The 6,853-nt window shown below is 44.1% G+C and overlaps 1 long non-coding RNA gene across 1 annotated transcript; it reads left to right on the top strand.

The window, feature by feature from the left end:
- The first annotated feature begins 1,525 nt into the window (after positions 1-1,525).
- Positions 1,526-6,384, top strand: LOC138689961 (uncharacterized). Its single transcript, XR_011328725.1, has 2 exons — positions 1,526-2,773; positions 5,468-6,384. It is a non-coding gene; the product is annotated as an uncharacterized lncRNA (long non-coding RNA).
- The last annotated feature ends 469 nt before the right edge of the window (positions 6,385-6,853 follow it).

Below are 6,853 nucleotides of genomic sequence, written 5' to 3' on the forward strand. Positions count from 1 at the left end.
CATGCCAATAGTTGCTTACTATACCTCAGAGCAGCTAGCTGTAGAAGGCACATGCCCTCTTTGGAGTGGCAATCTGACACGTGTTTGTGCACGGAGGCTTTATCAGCAGTAATGGGCTGTACATAGCAGCAGCAGGTCCCTGAATGAGAGAGTAACCTTCCACTCTGAAAGAAGTCAGAAGTGGCCACTCTGACGGCTCACCTGGCCCAAAGTGGATCTTAAATATTCCCACTGTTATTTCCATGTATGCCCAGAGCACTTATAAGACCCCACACAGATCAGGACCCCGTTGCATCGAGAACCACCCACAGGCAGAACAAAGATGGTGGTGGCCCAGGCAGCTTGTTATCTCAGACAGGAGGCAACACATGGATGCAGGTGGAATGGAAAATAGAAGGAAACAAGGAGACGGCATCAGACAGTACAAGTTATGGCACTCTGTGGTCTTAACTGTTTTCCAAGCGTTTGCTGCCATCCCTGCAAGAAAGTCCTGCCAGAGTCAGATACAACAAGCTGGTTAGAGCTGATATCATTAACCTTTCCTTAAGTGTTTGACACTTTCTGAGAGGATTAAAAAAAAAAAAAAGAAACAATTTTTCTGCTTTCTCACTCTTGGTCTGAGCTTGCGTATTTTTGGAAGCAGATACAAAATTAAGTTTTCTTAAGTTTTGAATGAAAACATGTCTTTGGGTCCTGTCGAGCAGTCCTCTGAGAACAGCAGCATCCTTTTAAAAAGTACCACACATTGCAGCAGAACAACTCATCAGAAAGAGCTCTTCAGTTTATCCCAGCACTTAGCGTCTCCTGTTTTTTTCTCCTCCACAAAGGAGCTGTTAAGCTAGGCACAAAGCCCACCCGAATCCACATCAAGCCTCTTCAAGAAAGCAAACTCTCGGCCACTGGCCTTATTGGGAGTGCCCCGCTGACTGGGTCCCCCCTGCCCTGTGTCCGACTGCTGACAGAAATCAGGGATTTGTCTCAAAGGTCCCAAGTGCAAGGCTGTGCTCAGCGAGCAGTGCCTCGGTCAGGCAGAGCCTCCTTCGCTTATCAAAATGCCATTCTAATAACACCAAGAGACTGCAGAAGGTTAACTTGTTATTTAATTTAGCATACCTTTAATGTAAGTAGCTAGCATACAGATCAGAATTAGCCTTTCTTTGTATGATAAAATGATGATAAAATTCACTAGGACTGAAATGAGTTTCTGTATCAGACTAAAACACAAAAGATATGTGTCAACGTGCCACGTTTCTGTGAGTACACTGTTCTCTGTGCTCTTTAAATTTGTTGTATGTGTAAAAACACTTAATACTTTAAAAGGAAAATGTACATACATACACATATATACTGGTAGATAGGGGAAGTAAACTCTTAACATTTCACAAAATACTCTTTTTGAGTAATTATGCAAAGCCATTCACTGTTTAGTAGGTTGGTTTTGTAACAGACCAGTTTGACTGTAGTGGATTAGAACATGCCAATTAAGAAGACAAAGAAACATACTTCTGCTTCATAAATTGGCTAATTACCATGAAAACGTTGCAACTTGGGAAGACTGAACAGTTCTGCAACGGAAAGTATGTAAGAAAAGCAATGTTCTGATTTAAATTGAAGCCTCCCATGCCCCCAGCAGGAAAATATCTGTATTAACTGCAGCTCTGCTTGTTACAAATGCCAGCTATACATTTATCAAAATTTTTAAAGTAGTGAGCACATGAGTTGTGTTCGGAGAGTTTGAATGAAATCTGAGTCGTGCTGTGTCTCTGGCATTTGAGAGAGAGAGAGAAAGGAGAGAGGGAGAAAGACGGGTCCCTGGGGCTGCTGATTAGGGCACTCGCTGGATATAGGAAGGAGGAAGCAAGATTGGAGTGCCTGCGCCAAAACATGTGTTAGTATGTTATCTTAAAAGTTCACCGAAGATATGTTTGGCATCTTCATATTCCACAACTTACAGAGGGATTTGAACTCTTGCACGAAGACCAAAATTTGCATCGAGGCGGAGAGCCCTGGCTGAAAGCAGGGGTCCCCTGCGCAAGCACGGGCAGTCCCGAGGAGCGGGGGGATTTGGCAGACCCCAGAGTTACTCCCAGCGACTTCCCCCGTCCTGACCGCTGGCACTCAAGGATCCACTTATCTCTTCCTGCAAGTCTTACGGGCAGTCCCAGAGCTGAGCTTAAGGCTGTCGATCCTGTTACCAGATCAGGTCCGAAATTCTCAGGCACTGTCACACGGAGCCTGCTAGCAGTCAAATGACACACTTCTGAAAATGTCACTCTCTTGTCTTTATCCACAGGCTGTTCTCTTTCTCTGTCCTTGCTATCTGCTTGTCACACTGCCCCTGCAGCCTGCTCCTCTGCTCCTGCATGATCGCCCTCCCCTGAATTCCCACCTTATCCACAAATCCAGGCAGAGCTGAATTCACTCCACAAACTGAAGATACCCAAAGCTCCTGGAAGCGCTGCTGGAAATCCCCTCCCACGTACGTGAAAGCTCCTTGAGGACCAAGAACAAACTTCTGAAGCATTTTCTTTTTCTTAAATCTTGTCTGCACACGATAAGGATGCAGCTGCCAGCTCGACAAGTGGGAAAGAACTACTGCGAGGTGTGAGGTGCAAGATGCCTCTGCCAGCGTGGGGATACCTGGGGCAATAGCAAATAGAAATAGCAAAAGCAACAGCTCTCTTACAGGAATGGCAGCTACTTCCACTACTGTGACCCAGGATGAAAGTTTGGGTGGATTGCTCCATTCTCACTCTGCTGTGAAAAATTCATAGTAAGTCTTTGTCTCTTAATTTTAAACATTGAACTACTACTTGCCTTCAGGCTTGGCTTCTTTAGAGTACAGTTGGATTATTTTCTTTCCTCAAACTTTAAGTTAGAAGAGATTATTTTCTCATATAGTCACACAATCTCAGGTGCCACAGACTTTAAGAAAAATTATATGTATACATATTCCTATTTATATCCTGAAACTTGTGGTTAAATCACAAGAGTTGGCATCATTGGCTCTTGGAGTACCTGGACTCTTTTCCATGTGAGGACAGCTTTATGCACCTCATCTTTGATTTCACTCCAAACACAATTACTCCCTTGTTGGTCACAGAAGAGAATAAACAGCTCCGTAGAGTTCAGCATGTCCTTTATTTTCATTGAATGGAGATGACTCAGTTTACAAATGAGATCTTGGCTCTTAAAATCAATTCACCAAAAGCTTAAATGCAGTCTGTGCCATGGGAAAAATACTGAAAAAGATTGGAGACCTCTGCTCTGGTTATATCCAGATACCTGCTGTCAGATCTCATCATCCTTGGGATTGCAGCATAACAGGAAGGCTAAGCATGTATTTTCCATCAAAAATGCCATTAGGAACATCAGAATAGAGCCTTTGATAACAGTAGCAATACTCACAAGTCACAAACCAGCTAAAAAGAAAAGACTACTAGAGAGATTTATTCAGGAAAACAATTAAGAAGAGTTGAAAGTGGCTAGTGCTCCCTAAGGAGAACCAAAAAGTACTTTGTTGGAGGCAGATTGTTACAGAAGGCTCAAGGTACATCAAGGATTAGAAGACAGGTAGGTATCTGGGGCAAAAAGACCCAGATTTGTGCCCCCACAATTGAGATGCCCAATTAGGAGCACAGGCAATGAAGAGAGAGAAGCTCCTCCAAGGAACAATTCATAACTCAGATGGGACAAGCTGGGGCCAACACCTTTGTAAGGAATGCATTCCTCGTGTCTGCATCTCCAGCTCAGTGTGTGAACTTCATGTAAGGCCCTAGTTAATCTGTTTTGGTTAGACAGACCACTCAGTTAAAGCCATTGCAGTCACACCTGTAAAGAGGTGCTCACCCTGATATGCTTCAGTCTTCTTTGCATCTTACAAACTCAGCTAATACAAGATAGTCTAATACTACAACATCTGCTCTCCCATTTTGAGTAGCACCAATGTGTCTCTATACGGACATCATGCCAGAGCAATGTATGATGTATTAGATGATGACATAAGGAAACAAAAACAATGTAAACTGGCTGGCTAAAATAAAAGCATTCCTCTTTTCAATCTTTTAAATTCTTACCACTTGCCCCGTTGTACTTTTACTGGCATGGGTAACGCTGAGCTGATATTTTGATAATGGCTCTTGGTGCAAATCTTTCCTGGAGCTAATTTCATAGCTCATGGCTGGAAGCATTTTCCTTTATAGAAGGAAAAATGCTTTGCCGACCACTTTTAAAACTCCTGCAGAACTGAGGACGGTCACACGCAAAACAGTTCTTACTGAACCAGAAAGGCCAAGCTGGCGCCTTCTCTGCTGCAGCTGCTCTCGGGAGGAGACGAAGACATCCTCACAGCAGCAGCAGCCCCACAGCTCTCACACCTCCTGAATCTGCTTGCAAAGTGCTGATAAGGAAAGGCACAGCGCCCTGGCAGAAAGCCCGGGCTGGGCTGGATTTGACAGGCCACTGGAGTGACTTCCTTGCGATTTATACCCTCGAGACCAACACGTCACGGAGGAGGAAACGCAAAGACAAGCTTCCAAGGACAAGGTCACCGTACTTGCCAGTAGCAAAGGCAGAAATAGGAACAACCCTCCTTTCTCTCCCAATACCATAATTATTCTCAATAGCTTTATACCATGAGTGTCATTAGGACACTGGTGGGCAGAGATTGTGACAATTAAAAGACAACAGCTACTGGAAGATAATGTGGAGAAGTTATGGAACAAAGTTTTCAGAAAATGGCAAGGAAATGACAAGTTTAACCATGAGTGAAACAGAAGCTTGAGCTGGAACGGATCACACTTCTGAAACCAGCATCAATATGAAAGAAAAATCTGCAAGAAAGGAAATTTCAGATGAATTACTCATTTGGTACTCATTTCAGGGAGGGGAAATGACAGTCTGCAGTGAGAACCGATCGGTCACTTCTCCAGCTTCCCAGCAGCCTGAAACGTGAATACCACGACTGCAGCTCACCAGGAGAGCCCAGGCCTCTGGAGAGACGTGCTTCTCCTGCAGCTCTGGACGTGTAGCCCCTGCACTTGAGAGACGCTGAACGAAGGATTTCCTGCTCCCACACCATCCACAACAGAGCCCCAAACGCTCAGCATAACCTGAGTGTCTGTCTCAGTATCGGGAAGTGAAAATCAAGAGCGATTAGTATGCGCAGCCATGAATGCACAACTGAAATAAGCCAACCAGTGGCATTAAATCTGCAGTAAATAAAAGAAGCAGAGCCAGAGACAGGGAGAGGGGAACCCCTCTCCTCCCCTTCCCTCAGGAGGAGACCAAAGGCTGGTGCAAGTCCCTCTGAGGTGAAGGGGAACGGCTGTGTGTTGTTAGTGAGCCCCTCTGACTCCTTTATTCTAACTCAGCTCTTAATAACACAGTAGCAGTGCAGTTTAAGGGACAACAGAAGATACATAAGGAAACCAAAAGAGGACTTTTCAGGGGCTTTTTTTTTTTTTAGGGCATCCACGATGCTTCAAAGACTGTTCATATGAGTGTGGAAAGCAGCAGAAAGGCATCCACTCATGGAGAATGAAAAAGCTAATGGCAGCAGAAAATACTGTTTTAATGAATGCAAAGTGTCCATGTGACTGGAAAGCCCCTAAATGTAAAGGGCTAGTAATTACCAACAAATAAGTAAAAAGAGGAAAAATATTCTCTGTGGTCTGGAATGTTCGGTCGTCTCCTTTCATCCATCCTTCACGTATTTAAAACTAAATTGACTGATTGCTATTTTCTCTGTTAAGAAACTGGGAGTAAGGGAAGAGGCAGGATAGGGCATAACCCTTCAAGTCAGTGGAATATGAACCCAGACAGGCCAGAGGCAACAGTTCTTCATCCCATGCCATGTTGCTAACCCTCGGATTTGAAGTCTTACAGCATATGCTGTCAAACATAGTGCACATTTGTTCTGCAGGGAGAGGCCCCTCAGTGTATCAGATCTCTCCCCTCCCAACGTGCACCCAGCAGTCTCCCCACCCAGGAGCAGCTCCAAGTGACAACCCTCAAACCTTCCCATGGTTTCTTCCCTTGATGTTAGCCAAAGCAATGGTGGGGTGAAATTGGCACCAGAATTTTCCTTGGCTGCCTGGCGAGAGAAGGAAGGTTTAAGGGGGACAAGAGTTTGGACTGAGGATTGCTGGTCTAGACAGTCACTCTTTCTGTAGCTTAGCTAATATTCAACCATTGAATAAACAAAGCCATGCGACTGGTACGGATTTTTATTTGATGAGGGAATCATTAGCAAGTGTATGTCTTTCCAAGACCTCTCTTACCTGCAAAGCCACTCTGAGATTGTGAGAAGGATGCATTTGTGTATCTATCTGCTTAATAAAATGTCTCCCACACCTCTTGGGTGGTCAAGGGTACTAAACAGCCCCCAGGTTAGCGGTGCTTTAATTATCTGCCTCTGAAGGGCAAAACAATCTACTGCTAGCAGATACAAGAGGTTTTGATAAACAGCCTGTTTCCCTTCTAACCTTTGCAGGAAGACGTACATAAAGATGCCAGGTTCCTGTTTGGTGCATTGACAGAAGAATACAGTCTGGTTTTGTAAGGCTTCATTTGCTGATGTGCTCCCTATTGCTTTGCTAATACCCTTTTTGCTTCAAAAAGCAGGAAGGGGAGCTTCACCATCTGTATTTTACAAAAGAGCTGGGGTTAACAGGCATTAATACAAGTCATGACCAACTATTGAATTGCTTTGGGTGGCATCAGACAGCTTATACGAGATAAACGCTCTTTCTTTTCTTTAAAATCCACATTGTTTCACATGTGCACAAAGGACAATTTAAATTCCAGTTTATAATTAACACACAAACCCCTTCTTAAATTAGAAACAAAACAT

Source organism: Haliaeetus albicilla, chromosome 19 (assembly GCF_947461875.1).
Source record: "Haliaeetus albicilla chromosome 19, bHalAlb1.1, whole genome shotgun sequence".
Taxonomy (NCBI): Eukaryota; Metazoa; Chordata; class Aves; order Accipitriformes; family Accipitridae; genus Haliaeetus; species Haliaeetus albicilla.